General features: G+C 40.4%; 1 protein-coding gene across 2 annotated transcripts in view; it reads left to right on the top strand.

Moving 5' to 3' along the window:
- The window catches only part of foxo3b (forkhead box O3b), a 47,216-nt gene that overhangs the window by 14,801 nt on the left and 6,265 nt on the right, over nt 1-26,150 (top strand). The gene's annotated exons all lie outside the window — the stretch shown is intronic.

Genomic DNA, 26,150 nt, shown 5'->3' with positions numbered 1-26,150 from the left:
TCGATTTGAGTCAGTTTGTTGCAAAGACTCAAGTTGTGGCATGTTGGTAAAGTTGTATTCTTGGAAGTGGAACAAAGAGGTTACACAGCAAAAAAAAAAAACACATGTTTTGCCGACTGTTGGCTGACCACACAATATCCCAAATGCCACTCGCATTTTGTTTTCCTTAAGTGTCATTATTACAGTTAGTCAGACTTCACTTATAAAGTGTATGGTCAGGGTGGCTGTATGTGACTTCCTCTAGTCCAGGGGTCTCAAACACGCGGCCCGCAGGACACTAGTTTGAGGCACTATGTTAGTGCGGCCCACGCAAGTTTTGATATGGATGCTGTATGGTATCATGTACATGAAAAAATTATTACGTTTGATTAATGTTCATGTTAAAGGTTAAATAACTGTTAATAGTTATCCTCCCTATCCGTGTGGAAGTGGTAAGTTTTTGGCTTTTTTAAGTTTAAAGGAAATAACTTGGAGGCTACTGTTTAGGTCGCTAGCTCTCTAGTTTGCGAGTTAGCATGTGTCTCAAGACCCTGCAGTTGCGCAATATGTTGTAAATAAAAAGAGTATAAATGTGACTATAGTCGTGTTTTGTCATGTCTACATGGCTCTAATAATGCTTTGTTCATTTTAATCTGAAAAAAATAATTTGTCTACCCACCAACTATATGTGGTTTCTTAAGTTTTTATTATTTGCCATTTTATTATTATTATATTTATTTATTACTGATTGATTTTCCTTTTTCTTGATTTGTTTATTTATTTTTCATCTTATTTTGTGTCGAAAAATAAAAAGTAACATATCTGAGAACAGTGGAATGTTTTATCAGAGCTTTTCTTGTAGAAAATTGGAACCAAAACGAAGTTTTTTACTAATCTAATCTTTTTTACTATCTATAATCAAACAGACTAATCTGTTTGATTATAGCGGCGCATGTAGACAGGAGATTTGAATATTCCTTTCCATGGATACCATTGTTTTCGGAAGTCATTCGGAAAGAGGGGAAAAACTCCTCATGTACGTAAATGTGGCTACTGAAATATCAATACCTCTAAGTCTTTAGGCTCTAAAATGGTTTTATCAGATGATTATTGCATACCTGTGTAATACACTTGAATAGGGATCAGAGCACTTACACAGGTCAAACAAACTAGACTTTTGGCGTCAACACAGATTGCCTCGTGTGAGTACACCATAAACACTAAGGTGTTATGAACATTTGACATTTAAAAACGTGCCCACATACTGCATGTCCGTTCACATCTCCTGCTCAAGCATTGCGCTATTTCGACTTCTCTGGCGGACATAAATTTGAAAGGAGGAAGCACATTTTGGAACAAAACATATTTCCCTTTGGTTATGATAGAGGCTTTGTCGATGCCAAATTTAGACATCAGGAAGCAGCTGACAAGAGTTTCTGATGCGGTTTGGTGGCGAGACATGCACTGTGTTGGAAATGACACCTGCAGGAGACCGGGCGTGAGATTTTCCTCTTAAAGCTATGCTCTGTAACAGTGTCAGCAGTTGTTTTGTTTTTTTTTATTCACAGGGGTCAAAAGGAATTGATCAGATTTTTATATATATATATATATATATATATATATATATATATATATATATATATATATATATATATGCGCTTCAGTCAATATGTGCATTATTAATGGAGCTCCATCGTCTCCCATTGGCTCATCTGTCTACTTAAAAGGAGTTTTTTTTTTTGAGCGAAACCATTCTGACTGACCTTTGTGGCCCACCGGATCCCCTGAGGACAGTTGGTGCTCGGTTATGGCTTCTGCAGTGACATCACTGTGTGGTTGAAAAGCTTTTAGTCAGATTAATGTGCAGTGTGAATGCATGTGTGTGTGTGTGTGAACCAGATTCATGTTATCCTGGTATGTGCATTAACACATAAGCACACAGTATGGATGATGAAAGAGGTGCATGGATATTTATTGATAATTTGCAGGAAATTACGAGTGGTTAGGCCACTCAGCTTGGAGACCCAGGTTCGATTCCCTGCTCGGGCATGTCTGTGTAGACTTTGCACGTTCTCACCACGCGTGCGTTTTCTCCGGGTATTCCGGTTTCCTCCATCATTCCAAAAACATGCTAGGTTAATTGGCGACTCCAAATTGTCCATAGGTATGAATGTGAGTGTGAATGGTTGTTTGTTTGTATATGTGCCCTGTGATTGGCTGGCCACCAGTCCAGGGTGTACCCCGCCTCTCGCCCGAAGACAGCTGGGATAGGCTCCAGCAAGCCGAAGGATAAGCGGTATAGAAAATAAATTGAGGAATGTGTGAGTGTATATGGTGTCGGGTAAATATGATTTTTTTTTAATTCATATTTTGTCACTTTTTTTCCCCATAACTTTGCTACACATTTTGTATAGTATTCATTCCAACAAACTAGTCAATTTACCATTGTTCTACGGGCATCCAGTGCCCAAACCAAGCATCCTACATTTTTAGAGTGATTGCAAAATAACCCGCCATGGGGCCAAAGAAATTAGCGAGTGCCAGTATTTGATAAAGGAGGTGAGAAACAGGATGTCTGCATCAACAATAGGTTCCATGCATTCGTCATTTTAGAATTTGCATTGTTTTCTGAATGTAAATCTAAAAGTGTATTTTTGGAGTATCTGGAACAGATTCCTATGGGAATAATCTTGGTTTTTCAGTTCCTGTCCAAAGTTTTGGAACAAATTAGGACCAAGGAGATGTTGACTGTAGCTTTGATTGTTTACAATTCCTAATGAATACAGTGGAATCCAACACACTTAATAATGATAATAATGTCTTCCTGTCTCCTATCGGAATACTTGGACAACACATTGCAAGTTGCGTTTTAGCCTTTATTAAAATCCTATTTCTTTCCCCTCCCCTTCTGAGCCACATTATCACATTTAGCATTCCCGTAATCCATCATTTCCACAGCCTCAGCTGAGTTGTGGGATCTGTATAAGCCTCGACTGTGTAAATATGGGTTAGTGTGCCTCATGCTGCACTGCCCCCCCCCCCCCACCCCCCAAAGCCCCACCGATCCTCGCTCACTCTCCTTCCCTTTGCTTTTCTTGGCATTTTTATTGTTTTGTTTTTTTGTCCTCCTACTTCCTTTTTGCTTTTTTTTGCCACCACAGCAAACCACTCCCAAGTCAAGTAAAGAGCGACTGTTTAATGTATATGTGAACGTATTTGTGTTGGACATACAAGTAGACATAGTAGGCTGTAGACCAGGGGTCTCAAACTCAATTTACTTGGGGGCCACGCATTTATTAAAAACAGAAAAATGAATAAACTTTGCTTTGGTTTTGATTTTCTACAAGAAAAGCTCTGATAAAACATTCCACTGTTCTCAAATATCTTATTTTTTATTTTTTTTGTACAAAATAAGATGAAAAATAAATAAACAAATCAAGAATAAAGAAAATCAATCAATCAGTAATAAATAAATAAATATAATAATAATAATAATAATAATAAAACGGCAAATAATAAAAACTTAAGAAACCACATATAGTTGGTGGGTAGACAAATAATTTTTTTCAGATTAAAATGAACAAAGCATTATTAGAGCCCTGTAGACATGACAAAACACGACTATAGTCACATTTATACTCTTTATTTACAACATATTGCGCAACTGCAGGGTCTTGAGACACATGCTAACTCGCAAACTAGAGATCTAGCGACCTAAACGGTAGCCTTCAAGTTATTTCCTTTAAACTTAAATAGCCAAAAACTTACCACTTCCACACGCATAGGGAGGTTAACTATTAACAGTTATTTAACCTTTAACATGAACATTAATCAAACGTAATAATTTGTTCTGGGTACATGATACCATACAGCATCCATATCTAACTTGCGCGGGCCGCACTAACATTAAACTTTCATATCAAGGCGGGGCCCTCAAACTGGTGTCCTGCGGGCCACATTTGGCCCGCGGGCCGCATGTTTGAGACCCCTGCTGTAGACTGAACTTTCACCGGGTGATGGTTCCACTCTCTCTCTCATCCTCATTTTTTGAATATAGACTCCCATATGCATGTAACTTTGCTGGCCCGATAAAAGACCGATGCCAAATATGGGATGTCAATCCTCTCTTTAGCATCAAGCTTCATCTGTCAACAGTTGTTATGCCATAAGACGAGCAGGCCAGCAGCAAACTCAGAAGGAACAAGCGTCTATATTTGTCCGTCTGAGCCTCATTTGGCCTCCATGTCTGCCTGCCTCTCCCTCTCTGTCTCTTCCTTCTGCTCATTCGCTGTGACTCCCCTCAGTCTCTTTCCTCAGCCCCCCTGTATAATTACTGAAAACTGTACAGAGACAGCGCCGTGGCTCTACAGCGAACGCTCGCCACCATTGGCTGGCCGGCGCTCCACCTCCACTCGCGATTGGCCGCGGGCCTCAGTGTGGGATTCAATCGGCTGGGTGGAAGTGTATGTAGGTCAGTGTGTAGCGATGCGAGCCTTCCCTTCCCCCCAACCCCCCTCCTCCAACATCTCGGTGCTGTTGTGTTAATTGGCCGCGTTCCAAGTTCGAAACCCAAGAGAGTCTTGAGGACGAGAACGGAGAATGAGGGATGAAGCGAGGTTAAAAGAGGAAGGGAAGTTGGCGAACGGAAGAGGAGGTGGTGGTGTTGGATTAGGGGAGGGGGGATCACATTTAACATGGGGTGCCCTGTTGCACTCAGCAGTGCAATAGTACCGTGTCTTCTTGGTGAGACCATTAGGTCTCAAAGTGACACTAGGCTGGGTTTGCACAGTAAGGATGCATTCAGGTCACTTCAGTGCGGTCTGGTTTTTCGAACCCTAAACCACCGAACCCCACAAAATGAGAGGTGAGCAACACAGGGAGTTAGATTAACCCAGTGTTTTTCAACCTTTTTTGAGCCACGGCACGTTTTTTACGTTGGAAAAATTTTGCGGCACACCAATAACCAACATTATTTGCTTCTTTCAGCTTTTTCCTGATTATGGACTCGCCACAGCAGATCCTTTTGATCCGCATACTAATTTAAACAACAATATTACAAAATGTCACCACTACCTCTCACGTGCATCACTAAGTCTATTAGAGGAACGAGGCAATCAGCTACGTGTTGACACACGGACGAATATTACATTGCTCTGCCAGTCTTTACACCAATGACACGCGACAATGACATAATATTTGCAGAAAATTATTAATACATGTTAATTAAAAAAGTGATATTGAATAATTCCTCACGGCACACCTGACGATTTCTCACGGCACACTTGTGTGCCGCGGCACAGTTGTTGAAAATGACTGGATTAACCAATGTACTTTCACACAGCCTCATAAGTTTATTCACTGCTGAGACATTGCTTAACTACTGGCCCCGCCCACTAATTACATCATTTTCAGTCATTTTCAATGTCAATGTTAATGTTAATATTAATGTCATGTTAAGACGCATAAAGGGTATATACAATCCAGCACGCACCATAGATGACACGGCCAGCGACTCTCTGGTTTATCTAATCTGCTGTGTTGTGACTTTTACCGACACAGTGAGCCCATTGTGCTGCATGAAACTCCGCCACGGCGACATGTCCTCTTTGGGGCAGGCTTTTAAGGAGGAAAGCAGCAATGCCGGTGAATAATTCACGCTAACCTAAATTCCTCCACACCCCATAAGTGGCGGTCCCTGGGCGTTGCCCGTAGTAGTCCGACCCAGACAATCAGCAGACTGAAAAATTCCAAACAAGTAAAAAGATCATGTCTGTCTGCATCTTTCACATTAGATGCCCCCCCGTAGCAGTTTGTCATCAACATCCCTCTCTGACTGAACCTTTCTTTCTCAGTGTCCCGGCTTTGAACTCATTACGATGGGCACGGACCATTCTTCCTTATCCACCCATGCACACGCACACACAAACATGCATCGTGACTTCAGCCCAACTTGACCCTCATACTGAGCCAGCCACTGACCCATTTAGTGAGGAACAGAGCACCAGACGGACGGCAGACTTTTTTTTTTTTTTTACTGCAGGGCATTCTGGGAAAACTAAGCAAAACAACAACAAACAGTCCCCTCACCAAAGTGGATGTCATTACCTGTCACAAGCCCACAGATACGCATTACATTGGGCCTTTTTTTTGTGTACCAACTTTACAGTTTAAGTGTGTAATATAGTATGACCACACCTTTGAGCACATACTCGAATCATGCGGCCCACTGAAAAATTAAAGGGGACAGATGTACACCACATGCGATTTAATGAGTGTATGTCTCATACACACACACACATGCATACATCCAGACAGGAGCCGTTTTTTTTCAAATTGCAACACACTGACACGTTCATCGCGTGACTAGACACGGGGAGCAACACATCAACCTATACTAACGTAATATCATTACTTCCCTTTTTTTTTATTTTTAGCCAACGACTGATGACTCTATCCCATAGTAGCTGTGCTTGACGTGATCTCACAAGGGCGTTTGCAGGAAATTGTGCAAAAATGTAAGCATGCATATGTATTTTTCGCTGTGCTGTAATGGTTTAGGCCAGGATTTCAAAGCAGTTTAGCTTATTTGGAGGACCACCACATTTTATTCACATTTAGATCCCTTGATTTTAATTACTGAGGTTCATTTTTTTAGATGATTCACAATTTCAAAATGAGCCATGCTATTTGGCTGAGGGGGAAAAAAAAAATTATTCAAGAAAAGGGAAAAAACGGGCAAGTATTGAAAGTTTTTTTTTTCCATTTTACTTGACCAAAATTAAAGAAAAAATAAATAAAATGGTCAGTTAAAAAAATGCCAACAAAATTTTAAAATAATAAGACATTTCTAATAATTTCATTCATTCATTTTCTACCGTTTTTCCTCTCGAGGGTCCCAGCTGTCTTTGGGCGAGAGGCGGAATACACCCTGGACTGGTTGCCAGCCAATCACAGGGCACATATAGACAAACAACCATTCACACTCAAATTCATACCTATGGACAATTTGGAGTGGCCAATTAACCTAGCATGTTTTTGGAATGTGGGAGGAAACCGGAGTACCCGGAGAAAACCCACACATGCACGGGGAGAACATGCAAACTCCACACAGAGATGGCCGAATGTGGAATTGAACCCTGGTCTCCTAGCTGTGAGGTCTGCGCACTAACCGTGACGTCCATTTTTAATAATTTAATGAAAGAAATAATGAAGAAACAATCTGAAATTTGAGAATTTTAAGTACTTGGGGTCAACGGTCCAGAACAATGGAGATTGTGAAAGGAGGTGAAGAAGTGTGTGCAGGCAGGATGGAACGGGTGGAGAAAAGTGTCAGGCGTGATGTGTGATAGAAGAGTTTCAGCTAAAACTGTGGTGAGACCAGCCATGTTGTTTGGTCATGAGACAGTGCCACTGAGGAAAAGACAGGAGATGAGGATGCTGAGGTTCTCATTGGGAGTGACCAGGATGGATAGGATCAGGAAGGAGTAGATCAGAGGGACATTACATGTTAGAGGCCTTGGAGATAAAGTCAGTTATCGGCCAGACTGAGATGGTTGGGACATGTCCAGAGGAGAGATAGTCAATATATTGGTAGAAGGATGCTGCCAGGTAGGAGGCATACAGGAAGACCAATGAGGAGGTTTATATATCTCCCAGGGATTGGCATCATAATCAGCTTAAAGATGAATTTAGTGAAATGGTTGATCTAAAATGGAATGCAGTACTTGGCTGCAACAGGTATCAAAAAACGCATCCAATTAGCTCCAACAACATACATCTCAGCAATGGCACCAAAATATCCTCCGGCTTTAATACAGGAGTTCAGAACATTCCCTTAGCGATTCTCTCATCCTATTTTCTTATTCTTCAAGGCCAGTGTAGTGTGTGAACCAACAGTCCACGTGCTTTCTTTTGTCCTTCTTGCCATCAGCATAGAGGAAGTGTAGGTGCTGCGCCTTCTTGCTATCAGCGTGAGGCCCACCCTTGCTGAAAAGCCCGTCAGTGCTTTCTTTCATTCTTCACTTCTGTCGCTCCCTTGCCTCTTTGCTTTACAAGGACTTGGCGCACAAATTGCAAAGGATTACGAAAAATACTCTTTTTGGAGGGAGGCACCGAGCCCTTCAAGCTCCACAGTCACCTCACAGAATACTAGTGTGTGTGTGTGTGTGTTGAACTTGGGCTCGCTACCTACTTTAAGAAAGTGGGTGAAAAGTGAAAAGAGACGAGGTGAGTGTGTGTGTGTGTGAGGGTGGGCGGTTGCTAAGATTGAGTGATTGCTGCCCCCAGCGAAAAGAGATCTGGCCTACAGCCAAGTGCTGCCACCATGCAACGTTCGAAAGAAGCCAAAAAGGGGAGGCAGAAAAATGATTAAGACGTGAGAGATGACAAATGCGTAGAGTCACAATAAGAGACCCCAAAGCTATCAATGATGCACAATGTTTTGCTTCCAGTATGTTGCATCATCGCTAATATACCCTTATGAAAAAAAAAATTCATTCATTCATTCATTTTCTACCGCTTTTCCTCACGAGGGTCGCGGGGGTGCTGGAGCCTATCCCAGCTGTCTTTTGGGCGAGAGGCGGGGTACACCCTGGACTGGTTGCCAGCCAATCACAGGGCACATATAGACAAACAACCATTCACACTCACATTCATACCTATGGACAATTTGGAGTCACCAATTAACCTAGCATGTTTTTGGAATGTGGGAGGAAACCGGAGTACCCGGAGAAAACCCACGCATGCACGGGGAGAACATGCAAACTCCACACAGAGATGGCCCAGGGTGGAATTGAACCCTGGTCTCCTAGCTGTGAGGTCTGCGTGCTAACCACTCGTGCCGCCCATATTGTATAATATATGTACAAAAATATATTATTCCATGTATTTATAATATATAATGTATTGGAAAATATAATGGAAAAATAATATATTATAATATAATACAATATATTTAAACTAATATATTGATAAATATATTTTATTTTCGTAAGGGATAATCACTTGAATATTGCACTAACATTGTAGTTACTGCAGACACACCCCCTGGCTCAAAGTACATCATATAGGGAGTCATCTACAGTCTGCACAGGAGATTAAAGGGCATCAAGCTGGCGCAGCTGCAAGCTTCCGCCCTTCCAATCCTCCATCCAGTTCTCTCCATCCTCCTCCTCCAAACAGCCTGTAATAGCATATAATGCAGGCGTGCGCTTCCACATGCTTGCTATTTTATCTCGCCAGATGAGGTCAGGAGAAGTGCATTGAAAGTCGGTAAAAGTGGCGCACGCATCAACACATAAACCATATAGGCTGTTATAGGCCGCCATTTATCTATTCATAGAAGACTTAAGTGCTGCCTGTGGCTGAGGTGATGCGAGTCCACCTGACTCAACGGCTGCTGTGTCCTCACGGGTGCGTGCAAGGCGCCGCGGGGGGGGGGGGGGGGGTGTATGAAAATGTCAGGCTGAATGTGAACAAGTGCATTTGTGCGAGTTCGTTGTCATGTATGAACCACAGCACAAAGCTACAAGCGCCTGAGAGAGTTAGGACAAAGAAGGCTGGGATAGAGGGCCTCATATGTCCCCAGTGAACCCGGGGGGAGGCCAGGGCTTAGATGCCCATACATGTACCCACCCCACCCTACCCCAGTCATAGCTAGGGGGTATTTAAGTTCACGCTGTCCTTGGGCCTAAAATAAATACTTGATAACAATATACAGTCTGCCTGTGCTGCTAATGAAATTCCACTTTGGTTGCCATGGCGCTGAAGTTCATTTCAAGCCGTGAGGGTCCAAAGGAGGTGCCTGATGCATATTTAAAGAGCTTGAACTTGAAAAATCATGTTTTAGATTTATAAATTCAAATCGGTAAAAAATACAATTACACTAATGCCATGCTAATGCTATGGCTAACTGTAGCCACAAGTGATATTTTGTGATGATTGTCTTCCATTTTTAGTTTCTATCTTGTTTTTATGTAGCCTTCTCAGGCAGTGAAACCATGTGATTACTATCAGCCAATCCGTAAAGAATAAATTAAATACAATGAATAATATGTTAAAAGTAGGTAATTATCCTGAAATATTATTAATATAAAAATAATAATGTGCAATATTTATTGTATTTTTTTAAATTCATATTTATATTTTGTAGTTTTTGAGCAGAAAGTTGTATAATATATAAATATATATAAAATATATATATAAATATATAAATGTATATAATATATAAAAATAATAATGTGCAATATTTATTGTATTTTTTAATTAATATTTATATTTTGTAGTTTTTGAGCAGATCGTTTTATAATGTATGGTTAGCATTTATATATAACATTGTATCATGTAGTTTAACAAATCTAGAATTTTTTTTATTGTTATAGACAAGTAAAATGCAGGTTGATTGTCTTCCATTTTTAGTTTCTATCTTGTTTTTATGTAGCCTTCTTGGGCAGTGAAACCATGTGATTTCTATCAGCCAATCTATAAAGAATAATATAAATACAATGAATAATATGTTAAAAGTAGGTAATTATCCTGAAATATTATTGATATAAAATAATAATGTGCAATATTTATTGTATTTTTTAAATTCATATTTATATTTTGTAGTTTTTGAGCAGATAGTTGTATAATGTATGCTTAACATTTATATATAACATTGTATTATGTTTTTTATTTTTTTTTAATTGTTATTATTATAGACAAGTAAAATGCAGGTTGGGGTTGTCGGGGGAGAGGGGGGGTTCACATAAAGTAATCCTATGGAAAATAGCCTCGAGCAGGGGTGTCCAAAGTACAGCCTCAATGTTCCGAAAAAAGTAAGAATTTCTCAAAGTTAAAAACAAAAGCAAAAATGGAAAACAGGCCGTGTAGAAAAAGTTCGCATGACCCTTGACCTAGAGCATAAAGCTTTAGCATATACGAGGAAGTGGATCATCATGAGCTGTTGTTATGATCGTCTTTGGCATTGCAATATCGGGCATTATAAAAGCCTTTAATATGGCGAGTGTTGAGGATGTTGTCAAGCCAGACTTCAGTATTTACTGTTAACACCAAGAAAGTAAGAGGAAAAGACAGCAAGGCAGAAAAGCCAAGCTCTCCTTCCTTCTTTTCTCCAAGCAGGAAGTCATGCGGGTCCTCAGAAGGATCGGGGGGTGGAGCTAAAAAAAAAAACTAAGCCAGATAAATCTAACCATTGCTGGGAGAAAAGGCTCCAAAGGTGTCCCTGTTGGTGTGTGTTTGAACAGCTTTTGTGCATGTTTGTGTATGATGGAGTCTTCCATTGTATCAGTGTGACTTTTTTTTTTTTTTTTAAAGCAAAACCCTCCCAGCCTCCTTTTTTAGTGTCTCCTTGCTGCTCAGCTGGTGTGTAGGAGGAAGAGAGCTGGCAGGCCTGGAAGTGCTGACATCAGCAAACACACACACACACACACACACACTTTCCTCCAGTTACTGAACTGTTTGGGGTGACTGGGTCAGGCAAGTTTAAACAATCAGGACTGTGAGAAAGACAGGTCAATAAATATGCGCATTTAGACGAATGGAATATAGATGAAAAGAAAACTCCTTGTATTTGTGTTGTAGGTATCATCCGCACATACTACACATCTACACACGCGTCTATTTTGAAGTGGCAGGCAGGCCAACCCTAAATGGTTAGCCATGTACTTGAAGTGTGGCCCCATCCTGTCAAGGGGTGAATTTTAGTATGGCTTCTTTTTGCTATTTATGGATGATGTGATGATGGTAGGCCTCAGCAGGCGTTGACCGTACTACCGCTGATCACTGCAAAACACGACATCTTGCAAAGTGTTTTAGAACGGTGTGTTTTTGTCATCAATGTGAAAAACTGCAAAAAAAAACTCTCTTATGCATTTTTTAAACCCTAGTAATCTGAATATAAAACAACACTAAACATAGTATTTGAAGACCTGTTTTCGGAAAACTGCAATGTGATTGGCCATGGAGCAGGGCTCAACAATAACGATGTACCGATGGCCCGGGGCAAGTTAAAACAAAATTCGAGCAAGTAAATCCAATCAGTGATATTCCCGACGGGGAAGTGCACTTTGGAATGCCATACTGCCAAGAGTTTTTTTTAAAAGCGGTTCTTGTTGGGTGTTGGTAAAACACAGACTGCGTAATTCCGGTGGTAGTTTGCAAACCAATCCTTGCAAATCTTGAAATGGACCAATCAGAATCGTTCATTTAGACCGCGGTCCGTGTTTTACCCACACCCGTTCTTGTTCGCGATCAACCAATCAGCGATCGTTTGACTATGAAAACATCTATCATGGCGTCCCTGCCAACATGGTCTAATTCTTCAACAACTTCTGAAGGAAAACACCAAAAAGTGATGAAACAGTTCCTCCTAAACAAGTATTTTATTAGCGGCAGCAAATCAAATGATGGCACAGGTGAGTGAATCACATTGCTGTGACAATTTGAAGTGGTCACAATGAAACACCACCCATTAGATCCAATACCAAGTGCTGATTTTGCACAAGCTACAAAATCTAGCGCTTCCATTTCTCTGTGTATTTTTCTCACCTTTGCTTCACAAATTATTGTTTGACCGTTGAGCATTTTTTTTTCTGGATTAAAAACACTTTACTAGTACACAAATGTGTCTATTCAATAATGTTTCATTGTGGTGCACAACTTATAAATATCGCTGCTTACTACTGTATTATTACTATTAGTATTATTATTATTACTTATTACTGTAAGGTAGTATGGCATGCCATGTTAACATACATCTCCACAATTCCTCCAAATACAATGCATCAGTACTATTATCTGCATATATTGATATATGATATCATTATGGCAGTCTTTTCATTTTACATGGGGTAAGTTCAGGCAAGTAGTTCTCACCTTAAGGATTCCCCATGGGCAAGTCATTTTTGTTTTTAATGTAGAGCCCTGATGGGGTTATATGTAGTGTACCTGTAATGCTTGTACAACCTTGTACTTGTCGACGTAGCATATTTTTCTCTGTTTTGTTGACAAGTAAGATGGAGATGGTGGGTGGTTGTGGAGAAAGATATACTATACATCCAGAATGACGAAGAGATGAGGTTAAGTCTGCTTGTCTGATAACGATGTCTATGTGAGGAGGTGTTGTGGGCGAATTGGGAGGAGGACCACTTACTGGACCAGAAGAGGCTGAGGGGAGGGATTATGGAGCCCATCTGGCTTCGGAATGCCTTTGGGGTCCCCAAGAGGAGCCGGAGTGCTTTGCTGGGGAGAAGGTCATCAAGTTACTCCAGCCACCTGGTTCCGGATACTCCCAGGAACGTTCATGAGTCTATGAGTAGTATTGTCAAACGCATGAGTGGTGATGGCGATGGCTACAGCCTGAAAATGTACATCTTTTGGTAACATATGCTAGGAATTGTTGGACTGTATCTGTTTTTAGCATCATTACGACACAGCAAGAATGCCAGCAGGGCCTCAACGCTAATTTGGACCAGATGCTGAACTTCATCACACACGCACATGTGTGCGTACACACACAGCAAACAGGAAATGGCATGTCCCAAATTCCATCCAATCAAGCTCACTGTTTTTTTTTTGCAAGATTTGCAACTCGCCGTTTTAAGTTTACCAACAAGAGGAGGTGTCACGCTATCGCAAACGTCGGTGCGGTTGTAGCTGGACTTCAGCTGACCTCATCGAAGATTTGGAGAGGACTCCGGTGAGAGAATGTGACCTTTGTTTGCCCCAAACTAAGTCACATGTGCGTGACTGGGATGTAGCCGTGAGGCCTTGAAAGTGGGTCTGTGTTGTGGAAACATAAGATCAGAAAGACGGCAAACGCACGCTCAAGTGTCACCATACACGTGGAGGCAAAAAGTCCACACGGTTGCTTTTGAAGAATGGTATGAAGTATGAAGTCTTCAGGGGAGGCACAGGAGCTTGACAAAAATAAAGAAAACAGTATCTCAAAACCCCCAGAGTTTAAAGGCATCTGTTTTTTGTGGTGTACCGCATGACTTCTGGGAGGCATAAAAGCTTAACAAAAATAAAGAAAACATTTGTTAAAACATGTTGAACTAACATCAGCTATGAGTGGATTGATTTTTTTTGTTGTTCCTACAATGAAGGTAGGCATCGTGTATTGCTACAGCTAGCGTGGCCACTTGCTTTTGAATACAGTATTTCAAAGTGAGGCATTGAGAAAAATCAAGAAAACATAACAAAACCCGTGGAGCTAACTAAAGTCAGGTTAAAGCCACCTATTTTTAGTTCCCCCTTGTTTTTGTTTTCTTCTTCTTTTCAATCCCCTCCTGCTCCAGTCCGGTCGCTCCAAATTTCCAGAACAAAAACATGAAATAAAGCCAAATAAGATTCCATATAAACAGGGAAGGAGGCTGCATGGCGGTTGAGTGGTTAGCGCGCAGACCTCACAGCTAGGAGACCAGAGTTCAATTCCACCCATCTCTGTGTGGAGTTTGCATGTTCTCCCAGTGCATGCCTGGGTTTTCTCCGGGTACTCCGGTTTCCTCCCACATTCCAAAAACATGCTAGGTTAATTGGCCACTCCAAATTGTCCATAGGTATGAATGTGAGTGTGAATGGTTGTTTGTCTATATGTGCCCTGTGATTGGCTGGTGACCTGTCCAGGGTGTAACCCACCTCTCGCCCGAAAACAGCTGGGATAGGCTCCAGCACCTCGGCGACCCTCGTGAGGATAAGCGGTAGAAAATGAATGAATAACAAGAAAGGTATAGCTTACACTTTTCCCTGGCAGTGCAAATCTGTGTAGCATGTAAGGGCATTTAGATTAATACTACTAACTGCCCCAACGGCTGGACAGGACCCCCCCCCCCCCCCCCCCACAAAAAAAATGAATTGTGAAATGTTTGTGGGGATCGCCCTTCTTACACATTTACACATTTTTGTTTTTAAACAATCAAAAAATCCAACCTGTAAATCATTTGCTAGCAAGATTCTAATCTATCTTTTGGTGTATACCTTGTAGAATAAACCCTAGAACTTGAAAAAACCTTGAAAACTAAGTCAAAAATAATAAAAAAACTGCCAGGACAGAGATGGACGGATTGAATGAGTTAATTGACAATAGACAGATTCAACTATGAAAATCCTTGGTTGAGGACAGCCCTCGTCCTCCAAAAGACTTGAGTGGCAGCAGTAGCTTCCCAGATAGAAATGTTTTTAAATCAGTTAACCTAAATGTAGCCAGTATGTTAGAGAAATCTGGGGAAAAACAGAAAACACAAAGTCGTTTTTGGTGACAGTTGAGGAATTTCATTCTTTGACTGTCCTGGAAAATAGATTTATGACGGCAACTGTTACTGTCATTCAACAAAAAAATTCCAACAGCGAAAATGGACCATCTGAAGAGAAATGCTATGCTCTGCAAAAATGATTCAGAGGGATATTTTTATTTCAGTTGAATGTTTCCATAATTGACTGTCCTAAGTTACCTAATGGCTGCCATTGGTTGTCTGCACAACTACCAATCCAGGCCTGAGTGGAGACACAACTATGCACACTGCCGCTTGGTGTTAAGTGTTCAAGACCATAAACCTCAGTCAACTCCCCTTGCCTCCCTGTGTGCATCTAAACTACCCAGCCTTCACTGCCTCTGTGACTGATTTGCATACATGATTATGTGTATACAGTATATCAACTGTTAGCTTTTTATCAGTATAGCATCTGATTTGTGCTTTGAATGCTGCACCATTCTGACTGGCAGACGGGTTTGGATCTGTCAACACCAACACATTTTCAGTTAAAATGCTCAGTATTGACCCAATTTTGCGGTCCGAAAGAATTACATTCTTCCAGTACAAAGTGTTAGCATGTAGCAGCCAATCATCTCCGGAAGTCTACCGAAATTCTTTTACTGCTGTTGAGTTCTGCTAAGTTTCTGTTGCTATGGAACTGTTAATGCGCTGTATAGAATTTGGGGTATAAACAAAATTGATAACAGTACAAGTGTAGCATCTGCAGATTAGCTAACAAGTAGAAATCATATCTGTTATGCAATCTGTACCGGGAATCCAATCAGTTCTACACACACAGCATTATATATGTTTATGTTGCTTTATTGTATTTATTCATGTATATGATGTTTACGTCTGTGGCGCAGCTACGCTTGCGCTACATGCGTTGCATAGGTTTTTACATAGCTCAGTCTTGGTAAAGATGCATGTTAGAAGAAGTACCACCGTATTTTGCTCTTTTTTTCGTGGTTAGCCTGGTCCTGCAACTCGTACTCCGGAGTGACTTTTATATATGTTTTTCCTGTGTACGCTACTCCTATCACTCCCGTACCACTGAAAATTTCCAATGTAAACATCAACATAGAAAGACGGAACACAGATGCTCCCGAAAAGAAAAGTAGTTATGTTGTTTAGGCTACAGTTAGCTGAATAACTATTAATGTGGTACATTAACATACTACTGATTTGTGTTACATTAACAAATATTTAGCCTCTTGTTTTGCTAACTTCTAGGTCTAAACAAATATGTAAAGTGTACAAATTCAGCATTAAATCCACAGTTCTGACTTGCCGAAATACAACTTGCACCTGTTGTTGAGGTTTGCCGATGTTTTGGTTCTATTCCAAATTATTTGGACAAAGATGCTAACAGTAACAATTTAGCATCCGTGGATTCACATTTTGATCTAACAATGTTAAATAATGCTACAATGACATCAGTTGGGCGGGGCTTTCGGTTTCCAGTCAGTTTATGCTTGGCTAAGATAACAAATGAGCTAAAGACTGCATGGTAGCGATTTTCTTATCTGACCATGAGCAATAAAACTGTAGCACAGTCATAAACTGTGCCTTTAACCTGGATATTTCTGTGCTTAAAACTCACCCCATCAATTACAGTCTTACTCATTGCTCTTGTGAAATCGTCTGTAAATAAATCCTCCGACTTTGCAACTCCATTGCCTTTGTAATGAGGTGTGGACAGCAATCTCATTTACCCCACGTATTGCTCACCATGTCTCCTCACAGGAATAGCAACATTCCCATTCCGGGTAACTATAAGTCATTAGGGATCTTCCATCCTTCCACACTTATAGATGCTGCTAATATCATGTAAAGATGCCATTAATCATGTACACGCCCCACCAAGCCTGTCCTATATCTTTGTGTGTTCCATAAAGTGTATTAATAGCCATTAGGGTACAATACATTTCTTCGACTTTTCCAACACCCATGCTCATAACACACATGATCAGCTGCTCTCACTTCCAATTCCGAATGTCCCGGTTTGCCTTATCTAGAAACGTCTTTGTTAGGGAGTTCCTGGTATCGGTTTGTGTGTGCTTGTGCGTGTGTTCTTGGCAGGTGCAGATCCGCCTAAGCTTAAGGACACCATGTCCTGAAACGCCTCACGGGGATGTCCCATGCTGTTCCAAAGCACACACACACACACACACACACACACACACTACAGTACGTGGCTCTGTAAGAAACAGTGTGAAAGTACACACATATATATATACACAAACAACTGGCTAGTGGAGTCCAGTGTATCCCTGGAACAATTCTGGATATCATAGTATGATTGATTGATTTTCCACATGACTTATAGCTTGTGAGTGTGTATCTCGTTTCACGCCGTGACCCCCGAGTCGCATTTTTTTCACTGATCAAAACACACTGACCCAAAGATGCGTGACGGGGGAGGGGGGTAGCTTGACTAAACAGGCTCGTTCTGATTGGCTGCATGAGGTGGGATGGGTCGGGCGACTCCCCCACCTCGAGCGTAGCGACTGGAGGAAATCTAAGAGTAAACAGACAGTTGTGTGAGCATGTGGCCTTACACAACAAGCACATGCTGTACTGGGAGAGGAGGAAGAGGAAAAGGGAGACTCGGGAGGAAGATAGCGGCTCTCCAAACTCCAGACTCGATAAACGATACACTTACGCTAATAACCGCTAATAATTTTTACCGTACTGTAAAAATGTTTATGCTCATATTTAGTTTTTAAATACGACATTCACATATGATGAATTTTATTCTAATAATATTCAAACATTTGTCCAGAAGGAAAACACAACCTCATTCTTGTCATCTTCTCCTTTCTCACTGGGCTTTTCCCTTCAGGAGTCGCCACAGCAAATCAATCATCTTCTGTCTCATGTCCCAACCATCTCAGTCTGGCCGATAACTGACTTTATCTCCAAGGCATATAACATGTAATATCCCTCTGATGTACTCCTTCCTGATCCTATCCATCCTGGTCACTCCCAATCAGAACCTCAGCATCCTCATCTCCTGTCTTTTCCTCAGTGGCACTGTCTCGAGGCCAAACAACATGGTTGGTCTCACCACTGATTTACTCCTTCCTGATCCTATCCATCCTGGTCACTCCCAATCAGAACCTCAGCATCCTCATCTCCTGTCTTTTTCCTCAGTGGCACTGTCTCTAGGCCAAACAACATGGCTGGTCTCACCACTGATTTACTCCTTCCTGATCCTATCCATCCTGGTCACTCCCAATAAGAACCTCAGCATCCTCATCTCTGCTACCTCCAGTTCTACTTCCTGTCCTTTCCTCAGTGGCACTGTCTCAACTGTCACAACATCATTCTTGGCATATTGCAGCTTTTTCACATCATACAATACAACTTTATTCTCTAAATATTGCCACTTTATGCTTGTCTTTTCACTTTTTTTTCTTGTAATTCAATATTTTTATTCTGTCAATATGGCCCAGATTTTGTGCTCTTGTAATTTTTCTTTTTTAATCCCAAAAAATACAAGTTTCTTCTGGCAAAATCTGAATATTTGGATATTTTTTCAATGTTGCTCTACTAGTAATAGTTGTACATTTTTGATAGTTATAGACACTATTTTTAGATTGAAATTATATAATATTATGACTTGATTCCAGGAATACTGCAATCTTTTTTTCCTTGAAATAAAATACAATCTCATTCTTGTAATATTGTAGCATTTTCACATTTCAACTTTATTCTCAAAATGTTGTATTTTCAACACATTAACTCACATTTTATCTTTACAGTACGGGCTTAATATTGTGCTAAAATGCATAAATATACTTTAAAATCATGAATATTGTTATAATTTCCAATTTTTTTCTCCAAAAAATACAAGTTTATTCCCTCATAATATTATGCTATTGGGATATTCTTGTCAGTTACCATTTTTCCCCTCAGTGTTCCACTACTACTTAAACTCCAGTGTTAAATTTTGTTTATTAATCACTCATTTTCCTACTCCTGTATAAATTATAAATTTTGTAACCCATCCATCCAGCCATCCATTTTCTATGCCACTTATCCTCATTAGGCTCGCGCGGGGGCTATGCTGGAGCCTATCCCAGCTGACTTTGGGCGAGAGGTGGGGTACACCCTGGACTGCATTGAAGTCATGTACATATACAGCATATATGTATTGTAGGAGTAATGTGCGGAAAGACTTGAATATGAATATAGAAAATAATCCACCTCCAGGCTGGAGCACACATTCAACACTCTCTCTCTCTCTCTCTCTCTCTCTCTCGCTCTCTCTCTCAAGCAGATTAGGGAGTGTAAGAGCACAACTATAAGGGGAATGAGGTACAGCAGGATTCCTTCTGCCAAGCTCTAGATCCCTCTTTAGTGTACACATAAACACAACATGAACACGCACACACACATACACATCTACACGCAAAAAGCTCAGCAGGCCAGCCTGCAAGGAGACGCACATATGATTGTTGAGAATGGAATGTTCTGTCTGTAGTCCAGAGCTCAGGGCAGCTGGAACCTGGACATCGTGGGTGTGTGTGTGTGTGAGAGGGACCACAGTATAAATAACCGTGCTCTCTCTGCAGTGTCAACCCCGGCAAGGCCGTGTGTTTATTTATAAAACGTTCCATACGTATCACATATGTGCGTGTTGACACCTCGCAGTGGTTTGACCCATAATGTTACTTCTAACAACATTTTATAGTCCAAGTAAGGCATTAAGATATTCAAAAAATATATATATTTTAATTTGTGTATTGTTTGACCCATCCAACATGCAATACACGTTGAAATTAGACTAGTACTAGTTTACGTAACAGATGATAACGTGCAGTGAAGTGCTTAGGGTGTTAAAGTACAGCGGAGGATGCGAGGCTCAGGTCACAGAGTCTGTCCAATCAGAGCAGTGATAGCGGGGACAAAGAGGCGTGGCCAGCGTGTGTATGAGCCTAATTGCACTTTCACCTCCTGAGTCGTGACACACTAACCCACCATTTTCTGGTGATGAAAGAAACCAGAGAAGAAGAAGTCCACCCGGTGCATACATCCAGGTTGAGATACGTCGCTGTTGCTGGCTGATGAAATCCACTTGCAACACCGTCTCGAGACCCTCCCTTTTTTTTTTTTTTCCTCCCCCATGCTTGTCAATCCAATTTCACTCCACCAATCGCCACTGCTGGAGCTTGCACAGCTACATCCAATTAGAAGTGATTGTTCAAACCCCTTCAGCCAATCAGAGTGTTCTCTGGTAGCATTCATTATAATACATTTACTAGTGCTATCCAGCTGATGTAATCCCTTCATAGAAACATGTTCGACACTCTTGACAAACGCAAATGTGATTTCCCACCTACGCATCTTCAAAAAAAAAAAGACAAAATGATGGGAATTTTGCGTGAGGACTGACAGTGATTAATTGTTCCCACGTGTTTGCTGATGGACAAAAAGGCATCTGTGCTCAGCTGTTGATCGTGCAGTTGCTATGCGGGCACACTCTTGCGATGTTTTGTGTGTGTGTGTGTTTTTTTTTTTTTTGCCCCATGTACAGTTGACACATTTGATATGAAGGCTAAAGCACATGATTGGAGTTTAACAGGCTCAAAACAGCTCCATTTGAATGCAAAAATGTGACATAAAACCTTAAATATACTGGCGCTAGTGCTGCAAAATATGAGGTGTCCAGGCAGGTACATCGATTTAGGCGACCGCTGAAGTAGGGCTACATTCACAATTCTGATTTTTTTTGGGTTAAAATTATTATTTTTTTTCCCGTGTGTTTACGGATGTAATGATTGCCACATTGTGTGCTCTCCTTAATGTGTCAACACGGTCATTTCAAGGATTTTGTGGAACTGGAGTCAATATTTTCTTAACAAAATTATTCTGTGACGTCTGTTCTAGGTAGCGGGAGTGCTGCGTCATTGCCGTGAAACTTTTGTACCTTTTGTAGGTAAACCACGCCCTTCAATGACGTATAGGTCAGATATATGCGACTTGACCAGTCGGACTGCAGTAATCGGATACATATGTATGTATATATATATATATATATACGGATACATATCTACGTATATACAAATTAGGCCTGAGTAGCATTTGAAACTTGACCTGCGGTGTCAACGTAGCCTGTGCTTAGGGTCTGTTACATATTGTCACGTTATCAGTACAATATGTTGCTAATTGTAGCTAGATAGAGCCTGTATTCACCCAATTATTAAACTTCTAAAACATTTTTCCTTAGAAACAAGTAAAAAAAAAAAAAAAAGACAAAGCATCCGTCTTACATTTGGGGTTGAATCTATGGATTTATGCAAAGGAGCCAAAGATAATAGCGAGCATCATCAAACACGGATGTTAAAAACATATTTTTTCCAAAATGGGTCAATAATACTGAAATAGGCTGCACGGCGGTTGAGTGGTTAGTGCGCAGACCTCACAGCTAGGAGACCCGAGTTTGGTCCCACCCTTGGCCATCTCTGTGTGGAATTTGCATGTTCTTCCCAAGCATGCGTCGGTTTTCTCCGGGCGCTCCGGTTTCCTCCGACATTCCAAAAACTACTCCAAAATTGTCCATAGGTATGAATGTGAGTGTGAATGGTTGTTTGTCTATATGTGCCCTGTGATTGGCTGGCCACCAGTCCAGGGTGTGCCCCGCCTCTCGCTCGAAGACAGATGGGATAGGCTCCAGCACCCCCCACGACCCTCGTGAGGATAAGCGGTAGAAAATGAATGAATGAATGAATACTGAAATACATGGCAGAAGAAGCATTCCAATTGTGAATGGAGTGTTTACACTGGCCACTAGGTGTCAGTATAGTTCCTCATTGTCAGCAAAACAGACGTTTACTGCCGGTTTTAAATTACAGTATCGCACAACAGGAACAATAACACAGGCTACTGTTGCTGCCATAACCCACCGCAAGCTAAAACAACATCACTTCCTGTCCTCCACATATGTATTTAACACTGTATGGGTGTTATTTCATGTCTAGAGGGCTCAAATAATAATGTTAAAAACACATTTAGAAGGTCAAACAGGTTTTCTATGCCCTAACGACGCTAATACTCAATGTATTAGTATTGAATCCTACTTAGCGGAAATTCAAATATCTATATTGGTCTGGAACCAATTAACCACGATAAACAAGGGACGACTATACTACTACTAATAGTCAAACAATGAAAATATATAATAAATATTCCTAAAAAGTAGAAGGTAAATATATATTTTTTTACTAAATTCTATCATTTTTTTAATTTAAAAAAAATATGATGGGTCAACCTGTATAAATAGTGTATTTTGGTTGCTTTAATCCCATTTTATATGACGTATAGGCCACTACAGTATGTAAATTAATGTCATGTGCTCTGTGCTGTATTTTCCTAAAGCAGGTTCAACGACACGAGTACACGTGTGACAAATTGTAACACCGATAAACCTGACTGACCGGCCTCGAGAATGACATAATTGACCAACAAGTGTGTCTGAAACAATGCAGCTCAGATACCGCACCAGTCACGGGGCTAAAAAAAAAAAAACAAAACTCTTTGAGACAAATGACTTCATTTGCAAAGCTATGCAAATGAACTTGATGACACAGCTGGGAAAAAATGCTAAATTGTGTCGCAGGGACGAAATACATTACTCGGCAGCAGTGTCGGAAGGCCATGGAAGGTTGCTGCTGAGAACGGCGAGCACATTAGTGTGTGCGTGTGTAGGTGTGTTATTTAGCTCTCGTGGTTGCGTAGTTCATGAATCAGAGCTGATGTCTCACTGAGCTATTTGAGAAATAGCCCAGAGGAGCTCTACAGTGATACACACAAATATACACAGTGTGTGCATACTCACATACATATACTCTATCACAGTTGCGACTCTAAAAATAGAGCCGTGAACTCCAATGTTAGCTTAGCTTATGTCAAAAATAATGGGATGTGATGAATTGACTGTACGGTTCTAATATGTCGTCGGCTGGAGTCGTTGACATAGTTCATCAACGGCGCCCCTGCTGGTTGCAGCCAAGTAGGGCACTCCCGTTTTTCCCGAATCGGCAGTCATTTCAATACACGCAACTCGATTTACTGATTTGTCTAGCTGAAATTGTTAGCTTATATACCTCCAGCCATCCATCATGAGGGTGCTGGAGCCTATCCCAGCTGTCTTGAAGCGAGAGGCGGGGTACACCCTGGACAGCCAATCACAGAGCACATATAGACAAACAACCATTCACACTCACATTAATATCTATGGACAATGGAGTCACCAATTAACCTAGCATGTTTTTCCGAGAGAACATAGTGACTCCACACATGCCAGAGGGGTTAATCGAACACGGGTGTCCTAGCTGTGTCAGTTGTGCTCTAACCACTCCTCCACCGTGCAGCCAGCTTATATACTCAAAAAGTCAAATAAATATGCTAACAGGGTGGGAGTGAGAGTTCACTCTGTGCATTGGTTTCAGCACCATGGTGCATTTCTTCCATAGAACAACAGCATGAACGGAGTGAGCCCCTTTTAACAGTCATACCCTCTCTTTGTTTCGGTGTGTTGATGCCGTAAAACACATCTACACACGTAGTAAATTGCAATAAGTTGTCTTTTCATGCATTTTCACTGTACTTTTCTGAAATCTAAAGTTAAAATCTTATCTCGTTTGGTTCTGGCGGACCCATCTCGTGTATCGTGTCTTGTGACACCCTGAGGGAAAAGGGATTTGGTTAGAGTCTGACCTTGTGGAATGAATGAATGACATTAACTATGGTTCCACTTTACATTGAAAAAGCATCTTTGATAGAAAAGAGTGTACATTATAGTCTATAAGTGTGTTTATGTGTGTGTACTCTTGTCTTTCATCATAAAAGCGAGGGCAAAAAGCTAGCAAGAGCTCCTTTCACCCTACTGGACTGTATGTGTGTGTGTGAGTGCGATAATAAGGCAACATTATGTCATGCCACAAGAGATACTGCCAGAAGATAAACACTAGTCTCCCTGGTATCTCATCTTACCTCATTGCACAGGGTGCACACACACACACACGCACACACGGGACATGCTTTAACGTTCTCCACATATCACCAAATTCAATTCTTATATGGATTTGCGTCAAACAGCCTTCTAGGAAAAAAAACCCACTGCGTACAATAGTTTCCACTTGACCACGTGAAACACACAAATATGAGTATGCGCACAATGTTCAAACGCACAAAGCCACAGAGGGTTTAAAAAAAAATGTTCCGATTCTGCCCACACCCTGCATTCATAGAAAGGTAATTGAAACCCGCTCTTGTTCCTTCAAGTAAGTGTCCTGCCAATCCAAACCAAACCCCAGGAAATACGGGAAAGCTTTGCGGAAAACAATGTTGTGATTCCCGCACAATGATTTTTGAAAGGCGGTGGCGTTTTATGGCGTTAAAATATGTATACATGGGTGGAAAACACAGATGAAGGAAAAAAAAAAAAAGAAATGGTGTCCGTGTTTTGAAAAGCTGCAGGGTGGATTTTTAAAATGGGTGGAATTAGCATGGCCTCACAAATCCCTCAGGTCCTGTAAGAGTTATGTGTTTGTGGAGGGGGGGAAAAAAATAATGAATTTCACAAAGACCTTCAGTAGCTTGTGGCACGAGAGAAGCCGTGCAGCACATTCCATAGAGGATAGCTGTCAGGAATCTACTCTTTCTACATGCATCACTTTTTCCTCTTTGGTTTTCAAACAGGATTGTGTGACATTGGATGTCATGCCATTACTTCTTCAGTGTGTACTTGTTTGTACTGAAAAGTTACTCTTAGATTTTGGTGCAGAAGTATTAGAGGTAGAGCCACCATGTGGAGGAAGCCTTCTTAGAAAAAGGAATGACATTGTTGATTCTGGTTTTACTTGGAACTAAATATTTACTTTATAGTTTTACACTACATTTAGATTTTTTTGTAGATAAATTACCGTCTAATTGTGTTAATATTGCAATTTTTTTCGTTTAATATTCCAACTTTATGCTGATAAAATTGTAACTTTTTCCAGGTAATATTAGTTTTATTCAAATATTGCAGATTATTTTCCAACTTTATTCTGATATCAAAACTTTTTTGTATAATATTTCAACTTTATTATATTAAAACTTTTTTTGTATAATATTCCAATTTTATTCTGAAAACTTTCGGCTCATATTAACTATTTATTCTGATAATATTGCAACTCTTTTGTATAAAATGACAATTTTATTTGTATAATATTACCATCTAATTCTGATAATATTGCAGCTTTTTAAAAAATAATATTTCAACTTTATTCTGATAATATTGCAGCTTTTTTTCAGGTAATATCACCGTTTAATTCTGATAATAATGCAACTCTTTATTCGTATAATATTACTATCTAATTCTGATAATATTGCAACTTTTTTCGGGTAATATTACTGTTCTATTCTGATTATATTGCTTTTTATATGCTTATGATTATATAACTTTTTGGGTAATACTTTAGTTACTTAATACTTTATTACTGTTTGTATAATATTACAAATTTGTTTCGATAACATTGTAACTTTTATGTAATAGTTATTCTGATATTACAGCTTTTTTCCAGCAATGTAATTTTATTGTATTATCCTGATTTTGTATAACATAACGTTTTGACAATATTACAACCTTATGTACATATACCGTATACAACTTTATTCTCATATATGTTTGTGTTCCCATGGGATAAGAAGTGTATCACAAATCCAGCACGTATCTTTTCATCCAATTTCCATCCAAGTTTCCCTCACGACACGTCCAGATTTCATTTGGTGTGAGCTCAAATTTCAAGTCAACAAGTTGCAATATCCCAGCCAGTCAACAACATGTGATCAGAGTTGTAGTGTGGTTCTCTGCACCATGTGGTCTCGTACGCTCGTAAAACGAACAAGTCATGCTCGGTAACATGG

The sequence above is a fragment of the Doryrhamphus excisus genome, chromosome 19 (assembly GCF_030265055.1).
Source record: "Doryrhamphus excisus isolate RoL2022-K1 chromosome 19, RoL_Dexc_1.0, whole genome shotgun sequence".
Classification (NCBI taxonomy): Eukaryota; Metazoa; Chordata; class Actinopteri; order Syngnathiformes; family Syngnathidae; genus Doryrhamphus; species Doryrhamphus excisus.
The sequence above is the reverse complement of the archived record's forward strand: the minus strand, read 5'-3'. Positions and strand labels throughout refer to the sequence as shown.